This window comes from Andrena cerasifolii, chromosome 8 (assembly GCF_050908995.1).
Source record: "Andrena cerasifolii isolate SP2316 chromosome 8, iyAndCera1_principal, whole genome shotgun sequence".
Lineage (NCBI taxonomy): Eukaryota > Metazoa > Arthropoda > Insecta > Hymenoptera > Andrenidae > Andrena > Andrena cerasifolii.
The window spans coordinates 13595562-13622356 of NC_135125.1; the positions used below are offsets into that span (position 1 = coordinate 13595562).

The 26795-nt window shown below is 45.1% G+C and overlaps 1 protein-coding gene and 1 long non-coding RNA gene across 4 annotated transcripts in view; one reads left to right on the plus strand and one right to left on the minus strand.

Moving 5' to 3' along the window:
- Positions 1-26795, plus strand: part of Hr4 (nuclear hormone receptor 4) — a 185004-nt gene that overhangs the window by 88861 nt on the left and 69348 nt on the right. The window lies entirely within an intron of this gene.
- Positions 1-26795, minus strand: part of LOC143372680 (uncharacterized) — a 138212-nt gene that overhangs the window by 41596 nt on the left and 69821 nt on the right. The window contains exon 2 of one of the 2 annotated variants that reach the window (XR_013086329.1): positions 14771-14887. This is a non-coding gene — a long non-coding RNA (uncharacterized LOC143372680). Of the gene's footprint in view, positions 1-14770; positions 14898-26795 lie in introns of those variants that run through there. The other variant, XR_013086330.1, reaches the window with a different exon arrangement.

Genomic DNA, 26795 nt, shown 5'->3' on the forward strand with positions numbered 1-26795 from the left:
ATATCCATTTGATTGATACATTTGATGGATTAAACCACATGATGGATTAAAGCAGGTGTCTGCAAACTGTATAATAATTCATCTGCCCATCTAAATCAGGTACATCATACAAAACTAATACCTACTAACACAGTGTTTCCCAAACTTCTTTGAGTCGCGACCCCCTTCTATAATATTCGAATAACCTGCGACCTCCCTCCCCATATTGTAAAGTAAGGTAAATTTAATAAGGCAAAGAAAACACCTTAAAAATAGGTGTTTCAGAACATAATTCTAACTTAATAATGTTTAAATATCTTAATACGTATGTTAAATATACTTAAAGACATTTATTAATATATTTAATTATCTTATTTAATGTGATGGTTGTGCTTGCATCTGGGTAACCAGCTTTTCCTTCTTTCATTTATGAAAAATCAGCGTTACATCATTAATAGAATATTGCAATGTAACCATATTAAAATAAATAAGTGCTAACAATCGCCAACTAAATTAACCGCGCCGACTCCCCAGAAAACACTTCGCGACTCCCTTCGAAATCACTGTACTAATTCGACATCGCAGATTCTGTTCAACCACCCCAAAACTCCTTAAAATAAACGTGCTAAACACTAAGTAGGTACATATATACCTTCGAACAATTCGAGAAAGCAGACCCATCGAATGCTCCTTTTTCTACAGCAACATCGATTCGCGTCTATCAAAGTCGCCTCGTTAAGAGAAGAACTTTTTTTCTGCAAGTACAAGCGAGGACGATGCGTTTCTCGTCGGCGCGAGCATCTTCGCGAGGATCGAGAGATGAAAAAGGAAACGTAGGAAAGAAACAGGTATTGGAAAGTAGCCGATAAACGTTAAGACGCTCGTTACAGAGAAATCAAGCGTCTCGTCTCCAGGCACGCCGCGATTGTATTGGAAGCTGTTGTTGCATTACAACACGGTCCCGCCGTTTGACAACGTGTAGCGCGGCTGTTCGTTATGCAACTAGTGAAACCATCGGCTGCCTGTCGATCGGGCATCCCCGAAGAACGCTCGGGGAAATCGATCAATCGCCACCCTTGCTCCCATATTAACGCATTGTACGATTTGTACGCGACACTGCTGATAAGATTCAGTTTGAGTTCGATGAATAAATAACGAAGATTAAAAGCTGGGGGATTAGCAGAGGGAATGGAATTATTTGTATTTGTATGCAGAGCTGCTTAAAGTTTCCTTCTGGAATTCAAGTGACCTCGTAAACTCAGTTCCTAATGTCGCAGACCCAAATGCACGCTGCAGCTTATGACTCACGAGCATGTATACGATTTGCTAAAACTAAATGGATCGTAAAACTAGGAATGTGCGCACTTAAGTCTGAACATAGGAAATGACACGTTATCGTAGTGGTAGCTCGGTGTTTGGAAAGAAGGGGACGAACGTTTTGGTTTGATTCGTGAGTTGAAAGCATCTTTGAAGCTTTAACACTTTAGCTTAGAAATTTATCGAGGTCTGCCGTGACATCTAATAAAAGTGAAATTAAGTTTACAGAAACTTTTACTGGTTTTCGAAGTAAAAGCTGTTATCTTCCTTGCTGCTGAATTTCTGGCGTGTAGGGGGCGGGATGAGAGCAGGTAATGGATCGCTGTTGCAAAACGTGTAATTTCATTCAGGAAATTCGTCTGTTCTGTTGCAAAGTCTGTTTAGAAGAATGCTAGGGTCTATGAGCTGGGTCGTCGATAACCGGTAACTAATTACATAAAGAAAAGCGACGTGCAACGAGTCCACTTTTCGTTTCGACTCGAGATTTACGGCTGGTTGCAACTTTCTCGAATTAACTGGCAGCTATCTCGATTGCAAGTCGGTCGCAGCGACAGTAGCAGTAGTTAGTAGACAGCCTATTGCAGTTACGCAACTAGTGAAACTACCCAGCGGCGGACATTCACGAAAAATAAATCTTCTTAGATCATTCGACGTTTTCCAGACGAATCGCGAGAACTGTCCTCGAGATATCACAGCGTAATAAAATACATTGTATATGTGAATGGTCATTTACAATTCAACACTGACAGTATTTAGTTGACAGTATTTAATAAATTATCGAGTTTCTTCGCTCAATGATTTAATAAGGAAAAAAAAACAAGTTGATTGGGGTACAGTACGAAGTGGTAAAAGGAAGCTTGATTTCGAAGTTATGTTGGTACTTTTCTATTTTAATAAAATTGCTTGTGACTTAATTAGAAGAAAAAAAACTTAGCACAGATGGAATCTCATCGACTGATTGGAATATAATTATGAATTTCTGCAGAGTTTCTACTGAACCATTGCTTGACTTGCATATATTAAATTTCTAATATCATTAGAAAGTGGTTAATATTATTTGTAAAAGTTGGAATACTTATGCCAGCTGATATGTAGTCCTGTGCAAAAAGGTTTTTAAGGAAGGAGAAACGAACATATGCATCTCGATACAGTTTTCATTAAATTACCTTGTAAAGTAGAACCTGAAAAATATACCACGTTGTTTAAACAGTTTTAACGTATTTAGTGTTTTATTTTTAACCAGGTCAACTCTCAAATAGGAACGTTTTCCCTACGAACTTCAAAATTCAGATTTGAAAATTATAAAAGCCGAGTTAAATCATCTCGACGACAACACGTGCCACAATGTGTGACATAATGACATACTTTCTCCTGCTGCAGGAGCGTGATTATTAAATTTCCGCAAAAAGATTACCTGATTTCGCGCAAAGGGAAGGATTAGACAACATCTAAGTACCAACGTACTTATTAATAACCCACTATTTAATAATTACTTAATTCATTACTTTCAATCACGTAACTCAACCCAATCTCCAAGAAATAAAAAAAAAAACATCTACGTTCAGGAAAAAAGACACTAGTCTTACCCTAAACAAAACCAATAGAAACTTAACAAAATAACGACTACTTGCGTTGTTTGTAACAAAGCATAAGGAACATGGGGCATCACTGTGTACCAGTTGTTCCAGATAATACGTTCGCAATATAAATCTATTACCCAAATATAAAATTTACAAAATTGTGACAAAAAAATGAAAATCTGGAGAGATAGATAAATAACACGAACGTTAAAAGAATATTGAACAAAGTTTGCATTCTGGGGTTAAAAACTGTGATAGCAAAAAGCTGCCAATGAGCCATGCAATCGCCGCAGGTTCTAATAAATCCAACCTAATGCAAGTGCTGGCGCTGCGCTCGCGCCCATCGCTACATCGTCCCGCCGCTGCAAGTCGGTCGCAGCGACAGTAGTAGCAGCCAGCAGCAACCAGCCTATTAGAATTACGCAACTAGTGAAACTATCCCGGCAGCGCGCAGCCACTGCCGGCCACCGTGTTCGTTCCATCGTCCCTATCGTTCTATCGCGCTCCGTCGATGGGTCGCGCGCGCGCGCGCGCGCGTATTCCCGCGGTCGGCTCGAAAACCCCCCCGCGGCGGCTCCACGGTGTAAGTTTATTGCCAAAGTTTTTGGACACAACGACCGCGGGTAACCCTGGGCACGAGGAATAGGCCATTGCGCACTCGCATTGCGAACCTTTCGACGTGCATGCACGAAACGACGTAATCTCGCCCAGGGTTACCCCTCCTTGGGCCCCCCTTTTTCCGTCTCTTACGTGTACCCTTCTCCCCCTCCATCCCTCCACCCTCTGCGCCGCGACTTTTCCCCGGCGAGAGTGACTCTCGATTTATCGTGCCCCGTGTCATACGCGTATATATAAAGGCAGCCTCTCATCGATTGCGCAACCACCGTGCCCCACGTCCGAAAGATCGTCGCCCCGCGATTGCTCCCGATCTCTATGGTAATGGCAGGGCCACTTTTCTCCAGCTAGCCTCCACCTAGCCCCCTCGCTGCGTAAAATCGCCCGATCCGTTCGTCCGGCTCGTCCATTTCACCGTGCTCCCTGGCCTTCCGCCCCCGTTCCTCGGCGCTGGGACGTCGCCGGTGGCGATTCCACGTCGACGCCACCAGGAAAGCAGCCGGGAAAGTAGGTGAGAAGGTGATCGGCGCGGGGGGAACGGGGGAAAGGCTAGAGCGGCGAGGAAGAGCGCGCCGAGCGGTCGCTAGCGCTGCTAAGGAGCGTTAAATAATCGCTTTAATTGGGTTATGCACGAGGAAATGACCTATGCGAGAGAGGCTCAACCTCGCGGCTCGAGACCTTCTGCCTTGCTTCGCCCTCGCCCGTCGACACCGTGCAGCCACTCTCTTATCGGCTGCCAGCCATCGGTTTTCTGGCTGCTGAATAACACCCGCCTTCTCGTCTTCCTCACCCTGCAACTCCCAACGCGACCCGCGCCGATCGTTCGAACTACCCTAATGACGTGCACGGGAATTTATTTGTCTCTAAGCAGTGGCTCTCAGTGGGTATGCTTCTTAACGAGCTCTGTTTCTCTGCAGCGATAATTAGGGGATGTTACACACGAGGATGCGATTTTTTTTTCACTTGTACAGTGACCGATGGTTGGGCAATTTTAACGACTCGCGGTTCAACTGAGGTCCCACACAGTTTTCAGAGACTTCCAGCCAGTTCTTTTCTCCATTTCTGCGGGCGATTCGACGCCAGGAGCTCGTCAGTCCCCCCAAATTATCGGGCGGCAACGAGGGTACGACGTGGCAATCGATGATAATTTTCGCGTAACGCGATCCCTTCGTGCAGATAATACAGGAGCTTTCCAGTCGCGGGCTTTTACTTTAGCCTGCCTTTTTTCCACCAGCCGATTCTTCCGAGCCGCGCGCTTACTATTACTATGGTTTGCGGTCGACGTGGCGGTATTAAATAAGCGGTTAATTGGGTTACGCAACAGGAAGTGAAATGACACGATCGCTCCAGCGAAATGTAGGCGTCGTTGCCCGCGACGTACTCCCCTTCGGCGAGCCTGCTTCCCTCCCTCGGTCGGCTGGATCGAGGGATTTGGGAAAGCGAGGGAAACAAACCGATAGCTGGAATAATGGCTGGATACGTTTTCACCCTCGATTGCTCGCTTCGCTTCCGAGGGAATAGACAATATGCCCGCGTCCACTCCTACAGCTACGCCTACTCTATTCCGTTTGAATCATCGTGCGCGCATGAAATATTACACAAAGCAGCCAGCCGCGTTACCAAAATAGGACTACGGCGCATCGCCTTTTGCCTATGCTTTCTCTGTGAAGGATTTCGAGTCGCGGCAGCTCGATTGTAACTTCTCTCGGCGGCTCCGCACTTTCGTCCGCGAAGCTTCCAGCAGCTGGTAACTTTATGATAATCGCGAGGGAACTGCGGGCAAATCTGTGAAACGATTTATTACACAGCCGAATTTTCATTTAAGTATGCTTATTCAATATACTTCTACGATTTTATGTTTCAAACTTATCTTGAAGAATTCGGAACATTTTAAGAAATTTCCTTAATTATGTCATAAACAATGTAGAAAAAAAGTGTTGCTTGGAAATATGCATGGAATATGGTATATAAAAGGCTATTTTGAAATCAACGCATTTAATTCCAAAATAAAGCAGACTACTTTTAATAAACTGTATCTACCAAATTCATTATAGAACGCTCTATATTTGAGGATATCAACTCAACAGTGGCGTAACCAACATTTTTGGGTGAATTGACATTTCAGCCTAAACCAGTTCTTATAACGCAAAATTTTAATTCTATAGTGTCCTGAGCAACCCTACAAGAACGTACAGAAAATGCCAGCACAAAAACGTGTTTTTGCACTGAGCATTTTGTCGATTTACGTCGCAAAATACTGGCCCGTGCAGCATCGGTCATCATTTAATAGACTAATAATGTACACCTTGGCATTTATATATTGTAAAAAATCATACTTATGTACCTAGAAGTAAAAATTTCAAGCAACCACTTTAAAGCGTCAATAATTTCATTATATCAAAAATAAAGTTTTGGGGTTACGCGACTATTGCGCTGATAGCCACATTTAATCTTGCGTTTCAATGAAATTCCAGCAGGCATATTAAACAAGACACCAACTGCCCTAAACTGTACGCCAGTCTCTGTCACCTTTAATCGTCCTTGAAAAATTCAACGGTGCAAATTACGCAATGCAGCGACTGAAAGGAACCCCAGCTAGCTATTCGAGCTGTCGGGCGAATTTTTATGTAACGACCGTCGCTCCTTTTCCTAGTTCGATCGTGGAATTGCGACTGGTCTGCATGTTCAGGAAGTAAGTCTCCCGCTAAGTGAAAGTCGTTAGTTCGCAGTGTTAAAGTAACCGTGTAAAGACGACGGTTGCAAAGAAGGAGAGGGGGCGGGAGTAGGGGGGCACGATCTAAACTGCAATGTTTGAATCGCGCCCGCTGGAATCTGCTGAAAAGAGAGGCCAAGAAGGAAAGGAAAGATCGTCGAATTTCTCCTCGATCCGATGTCGCAAAACTTCCCTGACAGTCCGCCCGTCGCGCCTTCCAATTACGTTCATTTTTCTTTTTCATTCCTCCGCTTGCCTAGGACATAGAAACGCGTAAGAGGGCCCCGCGTGTTTCATAATCGTTGCATCATCCGTCTCAACGGATGCATGAATTATAATACTGGTTGTTAATCGGTTAACGAGCCACGGAAATCGATACGCTGCGACGTAGGTTGACAATGCTCTGCCTGCAACTACAACGCGAACCATCTCTATTTCTATATTAATTTCTTCAATCAATGTCCCCGGCTACTTGGGCCTAGTTACGCAGAAACCTACCAACCCTCGAAATGTTGAAAAATTAGTTAAACACAGGAAGGATCCCAGAATTTTGTGATCTTTATTTTGCAAAAAATGGCCGACCCATAGAACAACTCTTACATTATAGATTTATTAAAACTACCTAAGCAAAGTTCTATTTTAGACTTTGCAAACAAACACTATAGACAATTTAAAATAATAGTAATTATACTACTCGCTATTAAATAACACATTAAAAAACATTGCGGAACAATAACAAGAAGTAAAATATACCCAATAGAAACAAAGCTACTTTCCTTTAACAATTAAAATCATCAAACTAAATTTACCGTTCAGTTTCAGATCATCGAGGGTCTCTGGCTTTCTGCTTAACTAGGCCCAGTTGTCCCTAATAGTGTTTATAGAATTTCGGGGTGTAGGTACATTAATATGGATAAAAATTCATTTTTAGCATTACAAGGTCTACTGTAAAGAAATTTTTAATAAAAATGGCAACAGTGGAATTTAAGGCACCTTTAATTCTATGAAATTTTAAATTGAAAGGTGTGTTGGGCAAAAGTGGAAGGAATTCGCGAAGCTCAAGATTGCAACGTTCACGCAGGAAAATTGAAGATTTGATACGAGTGATTTGGGAACTGATCGAATTCAAGTTCTGCACAAGTGTTGACCGATTGGGCGAGTCGATGAGAACCACTGCGGAAGAGAGAGCGATCGGTCCGCACAGCACTTTCGTGCGAACCCGCACGCAGATATGCGTGATCGGTTGTATAACCGCATAAGAAGCACGGATAATGGTGCGTGCACGCGTATAACATTATTTCCCCCGTTCAAGTCCAGCCAGTCCACAGCCCATTGTCAAGTTTAAGCGCCAAATTACCCGAGGCCGATCGCCAGTTCGATATCGAAGGCTTCTGTCCCCTGCCGCATAGTTTCTGCCTTCGGTCGTCCTCGATCATTCACGTGAAAGCCAATACACGTGGATGGAAGATTTCAAACTCCAGAACTCTATTGCCTCTGCAATTTTGGTGCTCTGTTACAACTAGAATATTAGGTGCCACGATACACGGAGCCCCCTTTGAAATATCACAATTTTTCAATTAGCAAAGCTTCCTCTTAAGATACTTTCTTCGCCATGAATTCGTCCTTCGTCCCCCATACGAAATAGATTCTCTCGAATACGAAGCACCCCTCTCACAGTCTCAGCTACCCAAGCTAGCCACCGAATCCCCTGCCAAACCTAGTATCACCATACCCCGCAACCATCCTGGTGAAAGTATCGCGGTTAATTCTAATTTTAGTGTAAGCGTAGTCGACCATTTCCCTTCCAACGATTATACAGCACGATCCGCGGGAAAAATCGAGCCCTGTGAGTCTTTAAGTGGCGCACTTCGGTCACATTGCTCGTCTGGGATCACGAACTTCAGAGGCCAACCCCCTTAAGGGGTTACCTACCGTCAGGAGGTAGAAAAAGAATCGATTCTTTGGGAATTTGTTTCAGAAAGTACTTGCATATTTTTATGCAATGATTTTTGTATTCAGATGAAGGACACTTTAACAAGTTATTATATTATGTTTTGGTATAAAAATATTTGGTTATTGCAAAATTACAACTGATTTCCCGGCAGTCAGATCGCTCGAAAATCAAGTATTTTTGCGAATTTATTGCAAGGAGATGAAAACAAATAGTGACTTGTACTTTTGGGTAATGATTATTAATACTATAAGCAGTAAAAAAAAATATTTGAATAATATATACATATCTATATATTTCTTCAAGAATTTATTTTGAAGTAACGGGAACAGCTTTGGATGTTTTGGAACATTTTGCAAACAAAGGTGGTGGTTCAAGGCATGTAAGGGTGTGCGAGATTTCTAATGAGCAGGTTTCTCAAACGAAATGTAAGGAATGGAATAATAAATAAAACTAAATCGTCTATCTCCCGACGTAAAATTTTTTCGTTCCGTTGAAAAATAACAAAATGAAAACACTTTGAAGCAAAAACTTCATTTTTTCATAAGAAAATGGCCCGTTATTTAAATATACCTCGAGGAAACACTAAAATATCGAAAAATCCTGCTCCTTGGAAATCCCGTACACTGTTGCATGACCTGGACCACCATCTTTCTCTCCACAAAAAAGTAAAATAAAAATCATTTTCTTACCGTTCAAACATGCCTCTATCCGCGACAAAAGGCTTCTCCTAACAAACTGTTTCCGTCGCTTCGAAATAAATTCTTAAAGAAGTGGTGCTTCTTGGCCCGGTCAAGAGGACCCAACGCCTTAAACGAATCATCCCCCGTCCACCCCGCCGAGACAGCTTATCCGTAATTCTCCGCCGAGGCGGACCAAGTGGCCAGCTGTCGAACCTAGTCGGGCCGACGTTTCGCGGAACCGGAAATTTCGTAGCTCTCTCTATTTCGAGTGCGCGGTACGGCTATCTCCAACGCCGAAGCGTATCGCCTCGGATGGTTCGGCCTACGGACGGAGGAGGCGAAAGCGAGACTCGGCGGAGGTGGGACGGCGAGGGACGACGGAGGAGGCAGAGAAGGAGCGAGATCGAAGGTTGGCGCGGCATGGAAGTGTAGGTGCAGCTCCGTAGGTGGTGTAGGTAGAGGATCGAGCGATATAGGGGAGGAGGAACGCGCGGGGGGTGGCTGGCGGTGGGCTGGGGGCGGGGTACAGGGAGAGGAGGTGAGGCAGGAGAAGCTCGCAGGGGTTTATAGATAGCAGCGCATGGCCTAGAAACCGTGCCGCTCGGTGTTTTTGACCCTTCGCCTAGCTACCGCTTCTGGGCCATTGCAACACGGCACTCATGCTCGTTAAGCCACGTCCACAACGACCGCTCCGCGAGATACAAATATTTGGAACCTGGGTGGAAGGAGGGTAGCCACCGGGGGTGATGTTGACGAACGACAAGGGGAGGAGATAGATTGAAAGTGAGCTTGATAGGATTTTTGTTGTCTTTGGTAGGGCTCGCAGATTAATGGGTTCTTTTTGAAAGTCGAAGGACAATTTTCGGGGTTGGTTTGCTTACGGCGGTGGAATCGTGAGAGGGTTTTTTCTTCCGTTTTATAGGTGAACCTTCGTTTTTTTTTAGGAACGTTTCAAAGCTCGTTAGACCACTGCAAATAGCATCGATGGAATTAATGGAAAGATACTGCAGGTTTCTTTAAGACGGGTTTGAATGGGGTGGAAACTACTATAAGTGGTGCGAGGATGTTTCTTATACTTATTCAGCTTAGAAATTTCTAAGCACGGATCAAAAACCTAACGTCAAACTCAACGAAGCGGAAGGAAACAGAGCGATACCAAAGAGTCGCAACAAGTAACGAAGATTTAATTCCACCCTCAGAGGGACCGTCGTGCTTCGTTACCAGCATTCCCAACGAATTGTTGCGATAAATTCTTTGTTCCCCTCGCGAGGGAACAAGATGCATCCACCACTCTTGACACTTACTTATTCTCTTCGGTTCGGCGCATTGCAGCCGAGTTATTTCTACGCTGACAGTAAATTACAAACGACCGAGTTATCGCCGTTCCCTCTAAACGTTCGCCGGCGTAAAAATGCAGGAGACAAAAGGCAGAAGAAACGGCGAGAGCGACAAGGGGGGCCCCGTTGAATCTAACCGAAGCGAATTCCTTCGCTGCTTTAATGGGTGTGTTGAGCAATTTTCAAGGATGTAGGGTCGTATACATTACATTGTTCGATGTTCTCACCCTCCGCCTAGTTACTGCTTCTAGGCCATTGCAACATATCGCGAGTACCTGTTAAGTGATATTCACGCTGCGACATGCCCATGTCGCAATGTTCTCACTTCGCGTCACACGCGAATTTTCAACCATCCTCGGCAGGGAACGTAGGGGGAATTCAAAATTTCTATTCAGCGAACACGCTGGGTTTCAGCTAAGAAGGTGCAGCTACGTGGTCTCGTGTTCCCAGACGAAGTAGAAGCTTGATCGTGATCATGATTATACCAGAAACGTACACGATCAACCCTTCGATTCGCAGGAGCCATAGAAAAGGGGAAAAAATCTTAATTTATCTTTGTTATTTTACTTTATATATTATATTATTTTATTTTATTTTATGTTATTATTTTATATATATTTTTTTTATTTCTTTCTCTTATTTTTATCTTTCTATGTAATAATGGTAATAATTTTGTATCTCTGTACACTAAAGGGTTTCCCCTTAATAATAATAATAATAATAATAATAATAAAAAATTCAAAGAAAATCCAGTTAAAAAATTCTTCAAAATAACTTGACTCTAATAACAATAAGAAGCAAAGGCTCACCCTCCTAAACTGAGCGACAAATAAAATGGAAACGTTGGTGTACACGTTGGCACCTACTTTTCCTGAAACACAAAGGGCCCTGTGCCAAATTGTATTCTATATTTTCGCTTCCGCAATTACACTGCTCATTAGAGGGCACCACAAGACAACGTCCCCTAAAACTTTCGTAGTTTTCCGAATCTACTAGCGCACCTATCTTTGAAAGTGGTATGTCGCCGCGTTCCCGCGTCGGTCGCGTGAAAAATCCCGATGCATCAAGCCCGGTCCCGTGACGCGATCGCGATACGCGAGAAACGCATCGGTGTTGTCTCAGATTGCTTTCGATTAGCCATGTCCACACGGACGGATCCCACCCTGGAAAAGTGACGAGCTGGTGTGCGACCGACCTCCTTATCGACCGTGGTTTCGACCTCGCGCACGGTTATCGCTTCCGGGTCGTTGCTTCGTGACGGGTCATTTTAAGCGCGCCTCACAACGCTTCCGCCGCGGCCCACAGAAATCTGCATTTTTATCGAGCCCCGCGAACTGGGGCCCGCGGACCCGGCCCCCGCGAAACCAACGGGTTCCACGAACCTCGATAATCAGACTCGAGTTACCAGTTACGCTAAGGAAAAGAAGATGAAGAAAAAAAGGGAAATAATTATCCCAGTTCCGTGCCCACTTTCTGAGGAACTTTTGCAGGCCAAGCTCCCGGGCACGTCTCCAACTTCCTCGATTAATCTCTAATTAATCGACGCTCCGGTGGAGATTGCCGGCAGCAGCTCCTATCAGGTGTAAACGGCGAGTGTGCCGTTACAGTTCTTAACGCGGACTCGCTTCCTGGTCGCCGACGTCCCCTTTCTCGAGTGGACGGACGGGAATCGGAGCCGTCCGTTTGCATATCCACGCGCCGACCGGGCGAACGAAAGCAAAACGTAGCTGCGGATAAGCGGGCAGACGCGAGAGTGCGCGGTGCCGCTGCGCATAGAGCATGCCGGGATTGGAGCCGAGCTCCTTGGAGCTAGAGCCCGCCGTGCATACGCACACGCTCGCCTGCGCGGGTGACGTAAGAGAAACTTTCGCTCACCTCTACCGGTTACCGGCCGCCGCCGCACTACCTTGCACTTGCATTCGCGGCTATGCAACGAGCGAATAAGAAGAGTGCACGGGCGAGATATGCGCGGCGCAACCGAGCCCGTGACTGGTAATTCGCGCGGACAAGTCAGGGCCAGTTGTTAACTGCCGCGCCGTGGATTGATAATGACATCGTGCCGTCTTCTGGGGTCACTGCGTTTCCAGCTTGTATGGAGCCGCTTAAAGGCCCCCGATGCAAATCTATTCCGAGCCATGCGAAATGAGTTATTCTCATATTCTTCCTTCATCGCGATAGCGGCCTATTGTCCAGCCGTTGAAAAGGCGCCCGAGGGAGGCAGCGACCAGTACCTCTCTGTATGCTCGTGTCCCGGCGGGGGTGTTCAGTTTCGTGGCGTGCCCCGCTCGCACGTGGAAATGCGCGGATCACACGTGCTCCATATACGCGGCGGATTATTTTCTTCGGGAGGCTTAATGACGACCCCGTATGCGCGTCACGCGACGCACCGCGTACGTAGTACTTAGGTCGGTACGCAGCGTCGTGGGACGAGAAGCGGCAGGCCGAAGCGCGGCGAAAGTGAGGGCAGACTTGGGTATCGTCACAAAGACCTGCTCGGCTAGAAATCGCGAATTTCCTACTGCCGCTCGCGGAGCATGGTCGGCTTCGATGTTTCGTCAGCTTTTAGTCAGTGTCGGTGTACTGTAAATTTTTCAAGTCGATCTGAACCTCCGGTCATTCGCAACTAGCCGAAAACCAAGGGAAATAAAGTCGAGAAAAACGCGTTCAAAGTTTCTTAAAGACCTTTTTAGCTGCCAAATCAAAATTTTTGCGAATTTTAATATAAACCAAGCAGCATTTTATTGAGAAAAGATAGTACCTACTTTCGGAAAATGCAATAAAAAATCGGGTTTTCGTCTGCCTAGTCCCCTTAAGGGGAGTAGGAAATCGTTCGAAGATCAAGTACTTTTTTGCGAATTAATTGCAAGCAGATGAATACAAATTATGACTAATTCTTTTGGGTAATGTTTGTTAATACTGCAAATCTAAAAGAATTTTTTTTTTTGGTAATATATACATGTATATGTCGGCGGTATAGTTGTCTAGTGTGTAAGCGTTCTTTCTGTGGTTTTGCCCTGATTGTGCAAAAACTTTCTGGAGTGTACTTCAACATTAAAGTGCAAACGTTCTGGTTTTCGAGATAAAAAAACGAACAGCCATCTGTGCACCCTGAAAATCGTCATTTATCGTACAAATCACCTTCTCCTAGTCGCTACTTTAATAATTTTGGTCCAATTCCTTCTTCGGAGGTCCACTCCGAAATTACTGGCTCTGGGAGAAACATGTTTCAGGCAAACTGTATTCTGTTTATTTTTAAGCTCAATATCAGGGCAAAACCAAAGATACTTTTTCTAAGACACTGTCTAATCAACCTCGTGTGGCACTATTTGTGAAATAGATATGTAGACGAGCAAAATATTTTTTACTCTACGCGATAGTAATAAACATTGTGTAAAAGAAAAAGTCTGTGCTTGCATCGCCTTGTAATTAATTTGCAAAATACTTGATTTTTCAACGATTAAGGACGTGCCAGAATTTTGAGCAGCTGAGAGATGTAGGTTTGTGGTAAATATAGGAAAGAGAAGTTACCTACTAAGTGCATAGTTAATAGAATTGCATATCAATTCAAATGATTGTATATGAAAAAAAAGTTCACATCTGTCGGTTTAGGCAGCTAATAAAAAAAATGCAAATTTATCAGTATCTACTGTCAGTTCTATTGCTTATCAACGAGTTTGACTTTGTGAGCTTTAAATCCATATAAATTATACCTTGAATAATGTATACGTTAGTTGACAGGCATTTCGTTGTAAAATCATAAACTTGAAATTGCAAATTTACCATGACTGACAGTCGAAGTTGCTCAGCTTTAAATATTGTTAATTTTTAATCATACCCCGACTACTTTGCTGATGTTTCACTTATAATTACAAAGTACAGAGTATGAGTTTTATTTAATACGATTTACGTGAATCTTTCGTGTGTGCAATCCGTTAGGAGACATTTTCTTGAGTTTCGGCTACGAATAGGGTGGCAAGGCAGAAATCACATACTTCTTATCGTTATCAGTCGAACTACATATCAGCTTTCCTACTTCCTGCGTCGGTGTAAAGTTTCGTTGTGTTCTGCGCGATATTTCGCAGATTATACTCTAACTCTTCTAATTTATGATGCTGGATTATCTTTCCCTTTTAACAAATATCTACGTTATTCCTGCAACTTCGATTATAATTCATTAAAAAGTACGTTGGAAATGACTATGTCGGCGGGCTCACGTGAAAAGGACGATAACAGCATTTGAACGGAAACTTGTTGAGTTCTCCAAACAAGTTATCTAATGACGATTTTAGCCGCAGATTAAAAAGGACCTTAATCTTCGAATTTGAACGCCTGAAGGGTAATCAGATTTTGAGAAAATAATCCCCCTGCATTGCCATTGCTCATCTAATATTCATCGTGCTACGTTTTAAGCGCTGCCACGCCAGATCGAGACACTCGTACTTGTCAAACGAGGATATCGGTCGAAGCGAAAGTGACTGCGAGCATCGCCGTGCGTCATGGCGCATCACTTTGCTCGGCCGCGTGGAAACTTGCATCGCAGGTTTCCTCTTCCTGAGTTCGAACTGTTTGCAAATTAGACGGGCATGCATACGAACCTTGGACCACTACTCGACCATTCCTGTGAACCAATACCCGAGTGAATGGGATTCCAGCCTAGCTGCAGTGTCTTCCACGGCGTGGTCACCGCCATGAGAAGTTGCTTCCGCTTTCCACTTAGAGAACTAGCAAAGAATGCGATGGAAACGTTGTGGTCGGAACCAAGCGGTGTTGACTGTTAAATTTCTGAGACAGCACTTTTTTGTTTCGTAAAGAGGTGATTTGTAATTCAGGAGATTAGTTGGTATAGAAGTTAATTTACATAATGTAATTTACAGGGGCGAATTTGTATGTAAATTTCGGGGGCGACAACCTATATGCCTATTTGCTTAGTATGCGAATAAAATATTAAACATAATTTAATACAAAGAACCACTCTTTTATTTTGGCTATTTTGACCGGGTGATCTTTAAACACAGAGGCTTGAGACAATTTTAAAAACAATTCACTTCTTTTTCATGTAGCAGATTAACAAAAACTCACGTGTGAGTTGTTATATTGAATAAATTTTAAAATTTCCTCAACTATTTTAAATTAAAATATTTGATAATATTCCACGAAAAAAAAACAGTAGAAATTCTTAGCCTAGGCCCGCCAAATTTCCAAATACGATCCTGATAATTTTAATGAATCTTTTGTAATGTATTCGTGAAATGATTACTTTTTACTGCGAGTATGTGTCTGTTGCCAGTGATATGTTTACCCATAAAACAGGGATGACGTTGAGTGACGGTTGGATTCTTTGATGTCGTTCACCGTGGTGAATATAATCGACGTGTGCGAGACGTGAGTCAGTTCTGGGCGCGATATTACGATGAGACATTACATAAGAAATGTTTTTAATCGACGCGCGGCGATTGGTAGAAAGTCTTTACTGGTATGTTCCGTGTGATCATAAAGTTATGTTCAGAAACAGAGAATATTTTATCACGCCGTTCTCTTTCCTAGATTTAATTAAAATCAGACGTAGGTACAGTAAATTCTATTTGGAAATGAGGAAATGATTCATTGCTAATATAAACGACAGAAATTTGACTCCACGAACGTTACAATTAATTTCAAAATAAAATTAGAAGTGATCTTTGAGCATTCCAAGAACGATATATCAAAATCCAGAGATGGGCAAAAAAGTTATTTAATTAGAAACTTCGAATAACGAATAAAATGTTTGCCTATCTCTGTCAGAATGCCGAAAATATCGAAATAAATACTAAAATATTAGAAACCAGCACAAGAACTGTACATAATTACACACAAGCAACTGAGCATTAGAACCACCCCTTCTGTCCCACATATTACTATTTATATTCCAAACGAATTCAGATCTCCCAGTTACGTGACTTCCTATGCAACGAATTTCTACTGCAAATCTAAAGCCTACCTGACTAAACTCGTGCAATCACACGGCCCATCTGGGACATTTCCTTTCAACCCCATCGAACCCACTTCCCAATTACCAAACATAACCAACCACTCAAGGGAAGTGAATATTCCGCTGCAATCCCATCGAAATCTCCGCGAAGAAGAGAGATCAGCGACTGGCAAAGCATCATCGCTACCATCTAAGGGGCTCCTTCAGCTTCTCCCAGCAAGAAAGCCAACGGGGGAAGCGTTTCGCAGCGTCTGGTTCGCGCGGTCATGTAAAAAGGAATTCCACTCGATCGCCGCAAATGGCGCGTACGCGGCTCCGCTCGTAACACCTTAATTGATGCCTTGGCAGGGCTGCTTTCCACGGTAGCAAATGAAGCTATTACCACCGACCGCCCTGTCCTTTTTTCTCCTCCGCTGCCGTCCTCCTCGAGGCAGCGAGCGTCTTCCACGCTAACGGGCCACCTAACGTATACATCGCACGGTTGCGCGAACGCAAAATATGTCGGTCGCAACTTTCTCTCTGGCCAGAGGTTCTCAGACACACTTCCTGCTTTAGCGATTCACGCCGCGTGCGTGCGCCTGTTTGGCAACATAGCGCTGTCTGCCCCTCCAGCAACGCGGAAAAAGGCGTGTGGGATTTTAGGAGGCTTTAGGAAATCGAAACGTTGGTACCACGCTGGTTACCATCGCTTTCAGCGGTAATTTAAATTCAGTATGAAACCTACAAACATTCCCAGCTCCGAAGATTTTCGCCAATCTTTAATCAGTGCAGTCGTTACTCTTTTTAGAATGGTTTCGAAATGGTAACGAGGTTCTCGAGGTTTGCTTGTTGGGTGACTGTTGGACGCGAAGTTGAACAGGAGTTGGGCCTGCTACGGTGAAATAATTTCAACATATGAGTATGCGTTTTTGCCGTTCGAATTTTAATTCTAAGCGAGGTAGATGTTAAATGATCTTTAACTTGAAAGCTGCTCATGAATCGAGACCAAGAGAACGAACAAGTTCCTAGGGTACCCATTTCGAAACTCCCACTTGCCGAATACTGTGCTATAAATTTGCATATCATGTTGCAACAGAAAGAAAGCGTTCTCTAAATCTTGGAAATCAGAGAAGAAATAGCAGAAGGACCAACAACTTCCTCAAACTACATCTCCCTGCTGAATCTCATTCGTTACTTTCCCAACACTATAAAGGCCCCTTAACATCCAAAGCATTCCCAGCAACAAACTGCTGCGCGAAAAATACAAGCTTCGGAAACAGTTACGTTCCCCAATGCTCCGAAGAGTGAACGCATCAATGCCATTCGCGCTTGCACGCATAGCTCCATCATCCCTGCGCGGATGACGTGCCAGCCGGTGAGTCGAAACGCCAGCGCAGACAGCACGTCGCGATTTTTCGTTGGCATCCCCCCGCGAGATCGGCTCGAAGCGCTGGAAGCAGCTCTCTCCTCCGTAAGACACTAGGAGCAGCATTTCCAATCCGGCTGTATCGTGCAGAGAGGAGCGAGGCCCGCAGCCGCTTCGGCTCTGCTCGGTTTACGTAATGGTAGAAACATCATCGTTAGTCGCAAGACAGTATAAAGTCGGGTACGTTAACCCCGTGAAGCCGAACACGGCTTTCTCCGCTGTCGAGTGTCCCCCTCCCTTCTGCCACCTTCCTCGTGCAACACTTTCCCCTTTCCTCCCCGCCGCGCCCGATTAAATTCACCTTCTCCCTGCCCCCCTCTAGGCGGAGAGCCGCCGCTCTCCCCGTTCCCCGATCCTGCTGCTTCTTTTTCCCTTCATGCGTCTATTTATACAACTATTTTTCATCCACTTGCACGGGTAGGCGACGGTATCCCGCGTGTGCGATCTCCTTCGCCGCCCGGCATCGACCGGAAGCTCTCGCACCTCGGCAGGGTGACTTCGCGGGGGCGGCGGTGGGTGGAGGAGCCGCAGCGAATGTGGGATAGCTGACCTCCCGCTGGGATTTATGGATCACCAATGCGGCCTGCATAATTCTGTGACGCGAGCCGCGACTTCGGGGGGAGTCGCGATGAATGTGTAATGGGCAATGCGCGGCAGAGGGAGGATCGGTTTTGGTGGTGACACGCTGAGACTGGCGTTGGGGGGTTGGAGAGTGGGTGGAAGTTAAGGGTTGGATTCTTGATTGGTAATCGAACAAAATTTCGATAGAGCTTACCATTTTTGAGAAATTCTTCAAATTCAAACCATTGATGAATCCTAAACTTTAGGGCCTGGTCGGCACCTTTTCCTGTTGTCCGATTGCAATAATCTTTTTCAGGGACTATTTTTTTATGAAATAGAGCCATATTAGGGGGTGAGTGCAACAGAAATCGCAGGTTGAAAATAAGGGCCTATGTTTCATATGTACCTAATTCTAAGAACTTGCACACTCGGTCCCAGAATTCATCAAACCTCCAAGTTCAACCCTCCCCTCCCTGAATCAGCCTATTATATACCCCCTCTAACATATTCCTCTTCACTCACTGTTAATATTCCCAGCAAAAAAGAGGTACCAAGTATCCGCATAATTTGAGCAAAATGATTCTACTATTTACTACTAAACTTCAATTAGAATTATCCCAACGAAGTTCCCTAGAACAGCGACGACGAACCTAAAAATTTCCATGACTATAAAACCAACCCTAGCTCTGTTTATTTATTCCAAGCCCCTCCGAAGTGATTCCATTGGTGCCACCTGTGTTAAACCCGTAATAGGTACAGTCCCCCGGCGTCGACCTTCCTCTTCGCGAATCATCCCTATCTCCGATCAAGACCGAATCGCCACGGTCGGCTGCGTCACGCAGAAAACAAGGCTGTCGGTGTGTTCGGGAGTGCGTGTCCCAGCCAGTTGTGCGTGTATTCGGCGGAAGAGCAAGAGAACGAGGAAGAGAAACGGGGATGCGGAGGGCCGTTGGAGGGATGGGAGAAGGGCGCCCTTGCCCTTGGCATTGCCGCTCGATACGAATAGTCAGGGCTGTCCAAAACGGTGCCGTGGCGATTTAACGTGCGCGTAAGCCTCGCGCACGAATGCCGGCCGGAAATGAGCTGGAAAGAGGACAACAATTTCCGTTTCTGCGACGAGCCGCACGACTGCCGCTTCCGTGATCAGCCACGCGACACTTTTCTACATAACAGTTAGAACACCCTGCGACTATCAAACACTCTTCGAAGCACACTTTCGCTGGAAAATTATCAGAGGGTTCCTCGGAACCATGTGCATAATTCTCAACTCTAAGATCTTCTAAGCTGGAGTTATGGTTTACATAAACACAAATTCTCCTTTAAATTTCGAGGCAGGACAGTGGAGAAATGTAATATTTATATATATATAGGCTGTCCTGTCCCGAAATTTAAAGGAGAATTTAAAGAAGAAAAAGAAGGAGAATTTTTTTTCTATAAATATATAAAGGGAGAAAAAAAATTCTCTTCAACATTCTTTGATAAATATTAACACAACCGTTAGGTGATGGTGTCTCGATCTCCCTATAGAATTTAAAGAAGAAACAGAAGGAGAATTTTTTTTCTATAAATATATAAAGGGAGAAAAAAAATTCTCCTTCTGTTTCTTTTTTAAATTCTATAGGGAGATCGAGACACCATCACCTAACGATTGTGTTAATATTTATCAAAGAATGTTCAGGCATGATAATTCAGAAAAGTTGCGTGAGAAAGTCGAGCTCCACCGTTATAGCTTCTATTGAACGTGAGCGAAATGAATTTCGACCCGCGTTCCCAAGGGGGAGATAAGTTTAAACGTCTTCGGCCAGAGTTTTAGGAAGGCAGTGCGTCGTATACGCATGCCCTCGCCCTTGCCCTTGGTCGATACTCATCCCCTCGAAGGCTTTTTTTCCGGAATGAACGCCACCCCTGCGACCAACCGTCGGCTGCTTTTATTCGGCGACCACGTGGCGGCCACGTGGGTGGCGGCGGCCTGCTGCGCAGGTGCAGCCCTAGGAAAAGTCCCCGTGGGGGGGAGGGGCGAGCACAACCCCTCAACGAGGTGAACGCACCCGACGAAAGTAGGCTAGGCGTGGTCTAATTGCGAATCTCCGTTGCTTAATCGAATCATTAGAATAATTTTCACGCAACGTTCTCACATAACGAGCTTGCAGCGGCGCTGATCACCGGCGGCGAAATAATCCACTTTAAAATAACGAACAACTTGCCGTTTACCTTATAGAAAATCGGGACATTACGAAATTGTTATACTAAAACTGGAAATTTAAAACTGCCTCTGGCGGATCTATAAATATTATAGTTTCTTTTCTCAGTGAGATTTATTTGGCGGGAATTAAAAGTAAATGCGCGAATGCCGTGCACAATGCGGATAGTATTGATTCAGCGGTGAATTGCATTCACGAAGCCACGGTTAATCAGCATCGTTCTCATCAGGTCGAACTCCAACGAAAACTCATCCCCTCCGAAGGTCAATGACCTTGATCGTGTCTCCCGCTGGGGTCGAAGCCCTCCATTCGCCCGTGAGCTATGAATCAGGATGCTCTTTAGGGTTGGTTCACTGACATCTGGTTACTCCGGCAGCATCATCTGATTAATCGATAGAGGAATTATCCAATGTATTATGAAGCACCGTTTACACATGTGATTGCAGCAGACCCTTTTTATCGAGCTCAGGACTAACTTCCTTTTGCACATGCCACCCCTATTTTGTACTTCGAACACCGAGGCCAACTGGAAAGAAATCATTCATCGACTCTAACAGAACAAGCATTTCGAACTACACAAGGATAAAAAGCTACCCTTAATGATTCCGCGTAACAGATCTGGACGATTGACACGGAATGGAAAAAATGCGATTAATAATCAGTGTTTACGTAAATACTGAGTGTTTTCGTAGGGTGGAAGAGGTGATCGCATACTCCTGTGAGATTTGGGCTCATCTGCAAGTATCCCGGCGCCTCCTCGCATTTTACCGCGTCACGAGGGTGCCACGAAACGTGCTACCGTCAGGTGAACCCCCGCGTTTAAGTTCTCCCGAGAGTGGCACTCTGTTTAACCTACGCCAGTCACAGCTAAACGCATAGGAAATGTTTCGGTTGCTGCGGCGCGAATACCACGGAAAACCCGGAATGTTGCAAAAGTGCATTCCTGAGTTGTCGAAGAGCAACGTGCTCGACAGCCTGTTTTAAAATTCGTTCGCTTCGCGCTGTTCGTTTCCCCTTTGGTTATGTGTTCGCGCGGAAATTGCGAACGCCAGAGTACTCGCCAGACGTTAAGTAACAAGGGAAGGGGATATCAGTGATCGTTACAAATTTTGCGATATTTATATGACCACTGAAGGTATTCAAATTCTCGACATCACTGTGTATTTAAAAATGATCTATTTACTTGAAACACTAGCTAGCATTCTGATGGAAATAAAAATGCAAATTCCGACTTAATAACGCTACTTGACTATCTATCGTTATTCTGCGGTTTCTAATTTTGTTTAATTTAAGTGGCGTGAAATCTCCTTAAAAATTCTGGAAATTTAGTAACGCAGGGTGAAGTGAAATCCAAGTTAAATAATTATTGAACGCGCAGAATTCAACCAACGATCATCAGTCAGTTGTTATCTTACGCGAGCTATTAGATTAAAATATTAGAGTCATCTAGGATCGCGCGAGACGATAAAACGTCATAGAATTCAACACTTTCACGACCATCGGACAAACGAGGCCGAAGAAAACTGCTTCCTGAGCGACGTTATATCACGGCACGCACGAACTTTTAGCGAGGACCCGGTGCGCGTGTGCGTAAACCTTTCGCAACGTCTTGACGGTCCCCCGAAGACCTTAACCTCTTTCGGGGGGCGAGGTCACGACGCAAAAGCAAGCGCGACGAAAATACGCTTCTCTCAATTTCACGGAAATCTGGTCGATCAAAAAATTCACCGCAATCTTCTCTTTCTGTTTTAGGTAAGCCAGCATCTAGTTTCCCCTCTGAGCCGTAAGTCGCCGAAATAATTGTAAGTAACGCTAATCACTGCTTCCACCCCACCAGTAAACTAACTGATCATAACCACTTTCAAAACAGAAACAGAAAAGTAGAGAAAAACTGTCGAGCTTCCTTATCTCCACGAATTTATCCAAAGAGACTTATTCGCGGACTCCTAAGCGGCTTGTAGCAATCTTTAACCCCCGAGCAGCCGATCGTAAACAGCAACGCGCCAAGCCGCCGACGGGTCACTTTTGACCCACATCGGGATTTTTACCGCGCGTGCTTTAGAACTAGTATTTAGATGTAAACACCATCTAATGTTTACATCGGTGAGCGAGAAATAGTTGGTTCCTTCCTCTCCGCTGCTTAACCGTAAACATGGGTCAGAGGTGACCCACCATCGGCTGGTCGAGGTGATGAGTCTCTAGAACATCTATTCTGGTAGCACAACCAAGATCGAACACGCCAAAAACCACGCTCTCCCAAAGATTTCTCTGAAACTCCTCGAAAAAAGAATTCCACAAAGCCCGCCTAACAAACGAGGTTCCAAATCGTCATCGGGATTTCGTTTATCTGCGACACGAGATAACTGTGGCGATTTCTAATTCGGTCTTCTTCACAGCCGCCCCCTACCTGCTCCTTAATTCCCGACGCGTACCCGTGGGGTCAAGTACAGTCCGTACAAGTTCTCAGATTGGTCGTATATCGGTGGCAGGGAAGGCGGAGGGCCGGAGGAGCACAGAGAATCGGAATCGAGTGTGTACGAAGGGTGAACGACCGAAAGGCAGGGGCACTAGGCTGCTACCCTCTGCGGCGAGGGAGAAGGCTATACCCAGGTCGCGCGCTCTCCAGAGCGAGAGGGCGGACGAGAGAGCTGGAGAGACCCGGCGAAAGGAGGCTTCGATAGAGAGAACGCATCGGTTGGCATCCCTCTTCCTCGCCGCACCCCGCTCCGGCCACCGTCGAACCCCCCTTCGCTCCCTTTCCGCCGTCTCGCTCGCTCTCCTTCATCGTGGCGACCGAAGAGGATCAATACGAACCACGTGGTGGTAGCAGCAACGCCACAGAGAACGACGAGCCTAACCCTCGTGCACGCAACAACCTGAACCCGAAACCGGGCAAATACTACCGGGAACGGGGTTCCCCTTCGCCAGACTCGTTAGCCCGTGGGCTGGCATTTTCCCTGGTAGCCGCGTTCTGACTTTTTCCACGGCCCCAGGAGGTTGCCCTTTTTCTCTCCCCCATTGGAAATCGGTCGACGCTGACTTTCCAACGCCACGGCCCCTTGGGGCGACGCTTTAAGGGAGAGCGATTTCCCATTCTCGCAGGACGATCGCGGGTGCTTCGACGCGCGATTTTGGGAATGTCGCTTTGGTGGCTCTGGTTTGGCTGCATGGGGGATTAACGGCGGTTATTAGGTGAAACGGAGAGCGCGACGCCGCGAAAGTGTTTTCTAATGAAGCCCGCAACGCGAACCGCGGCTGATCCTATTTTTGGCCAGGCAATCGATCGCGTTACCCCCTATTCGCGCGCTCGGTTCAACCCCGGGCCTAAGCCCGCACCGGTCTGCCGACCAGGGAACGGCCTTTATCTTTCTGGGACACCGAGTCATCGGTGCACAGAGGCTGATCTGCATCGATGATCTTCCGACCTCGAAGACCATAGACCGACGGGCTTGCCTCGGTGAATTTTGAGATCGCCGATCCGCTGCGGGGCTCTTGCCTAATCGCGATCGGCGGCTCGAATTCGATCGGCGGAGTGGGCACTAGGCGATCGTTGGGGGCGCGGAGGGTATCGCAGGCGGCGGTAAATAACGTGGAACGGCGCGGCTCGGTGTGATCGACAAGATGGAAGCTCGCTGGGAATAATATGTAGGTGACGGTGCAAATAGAATGACAGAGAACGTTGGAGCGAGAGAGGAAGCGAGTTGATTTAGCGATATCGATGAATATACGGGCTGGGGCGCGATAACATCTAAAATGGCAGCGGCAAATAAAATGATAGATTGCCCCGACGGCTGATAAGAAGCGAGTTACAGTCGACTCTTCGGACACTCTGGAATCCTTCGCGAGGAAAACAACGAGGATCCCGAGTCAATTAAAGTTAGTTCATTAACCGATACAGTCGACGCAATTAGACGACCCGTTGGTCTGAAAGCATCTTGGGAAACGATATGATGCTTTCCTAGGAGGCTCCTCTTATTTTCCTCCCCGTTATCCTGATCGAAGTTAAAGTATGCAAGAATGGAGGCTCCGAACTTGAAAATGCTGGGTGGTTGTTATATAGGCACGTTTAATATAATATTCGATAATTTTTTTTAAAAAGAATCACGCTTTTAGAACACTCATTGGGACACTCAACCCCTCAGTGGAGGGTTGCTATGAGGGTAATTTTGCTAATAGAGTTCGTAATGGAACCAGAAAATTAATATGTTTCTTTACTTGGACGTTAATGATCTAGGACGCTAAGTCTTCGAGAATGTAGTTAAAAAATGGAATGTGTTTTCAGCACCCTCGTTAAGGCATTCAACCACCTAGTGGAAGGTTACTGGAAAGGTAATTTCGCGATCGAATTCGATAATGGAACCACAGACGTATCTCATATAATACGTTCCTCTAGTTGGAACTTTAATGATATGTTCTTTGGAAATTTAGTTAAAAAAAGAAATGTGTTTTTAGCACACTCTCCTGTTCATTAAGCCACTCGAGCCCCTCGCGAGTTATGCGCCAGCATCTCTCCTATAACGAACACAGGCACGGGCCAGCGGGAAGAACACAAACACGAAGAAAGAGGGTGTAAAGCCTACCCTTGTAGATTGCTTTGAAGGAGGGTTGCTATTACGGATGGTTTCATACATTGCACACCCCTGACTTCGAGTCTAGGTCGGTCATTCACCCCGTCACCATCCCCTCAACATTACCCGACAACCCCTACCGACCTCCCTACAAACCCTCCACCATCTACACAACTGGTGCCCCTCTCTCGCCGCCACTTCCACCCCTATCCGCCCGGTGACGTCATTCAAGTGCCCCCTTCCGCCTCCCGCCCTCCCTCCTTCCGTCCAGCCTCGAACGAAACCCTCCCCCTATGATATACCGAGAACGTTGCAAGTGGAGGGAGGGTGACGAAGAGGGAACATCGACACAGTGGCGTAGAATTAAGGGGGTTGCATGGAATTTAAAGATTCACCCCTGATGGGACTGGGACTGTGCTAATGATCTCGTATCGGGGCTGTATCAACCGAAGGTGAGGAATAGTGTTATTGTTACCCCTGTAGTGTGAAATGGGTGTATTAATATTAAAGTATCTTTGGAGATAGAGAAAGAATTTTGGTGACTTTCTTTTTTTTATTAATTTCGGAAAATATTGTTTTTGTGATTGGAATATTGTTTGAAGGAATAAAGTTGAAGACTCGTATTAGAATGTGGTACACTCAGTAACGGTAAACAATAACGTTAAGATTCTGAATAATTGCTACTTCGAGTGATTCAAATTAGATGGCTGAAAGTAATCAAACTTGTTTCATCAAATATTTCTGTAATCTCTACAGTTATGTCATTTGTGTTTAAAGCGCTTCCGGTAATTCCAAGCACCATTCTATTGAATCAAAATGTAAAAGTAAAAGGCAGCATGAAGATCGTACTTTTAAAATTCCTCGAGTAATAACCCACGTCGAACAGTGAAAGGATTTAAACACCCCACGGGCTTCGCTGGTCGTATCTCCTAAAAATCGTAATCCCTGCACCTCGACTTTCGATTTCTCGACTGACGCGCGAACCTCTGCACCGAAGGCAATAAAAGCTGTACCTAAATTTACGGAAGTCACTCGCTCGAGTGGAAGGTATAAAATTCAACCTCATTACCATTCGATTATGCTAATAGCAAAGTCCATAACAGCGCCTCCTTTCTCCTCGTCTCGTGGCTTTCCAGCTTGCTTCTTATCCATTTCACTCGCATTACGATTCCCTCGCACGGTCAACTTACGTGTATCAACGCCCACGCGCGCTGAAAATCGAAAAGAACCGCGAGAGACACCCAGGAAACGTTAATCGTAACGTGACATAACAGTGCTCCAACTAGGGAAAGGAAATTGCTAGAAATTTCATTACATAATCTCGCCTTTGTTTCTAAAACTCGCGTGATCACTATTAATAACCGAAAATTACAAGGCCAAATCAGGAGCAAATTAACTTACTAAGATAATTACTTCCAAAGCGGAGGTCTGCCTAAGGTCCATTGAATATTTAACACATGAGTTCTAATGGTTATTAACCCTTCGTGGTCACGCGGGGTGTATCGCACCCCGAGACCAATTATCGAGTTCAAATGTCGCGCCTTCACGACTTCCAAAGGGGATTCATCGCAAAAAAATCACTTTTTCCCCAAAACCGTGGAAAATCGCTCTCCTCGAACTACAAATTTCATCGCATCAAAATTTATATTTCTAAAAAAAAGACTATTAGAGCACGGTCGTATGAATATTACGAATGTATAATTATCACTGAAAAGTTAAAAGATTCAAAAATACGAAAACGGTAACTCAAAAATGACGCCCGGGTGCAGTGAAAAAATCAACGCAAAATGCAACGCACTGTTCCGCATTCTCCAAATACCCTTACGATTTTCTAGCTGCGGACATCTTCGTCTTCGGTATCGAAGAACTCGTTTATTCACTTTCCATTTCTGTTGTGTCTCGCCGTGTGCCATTAGC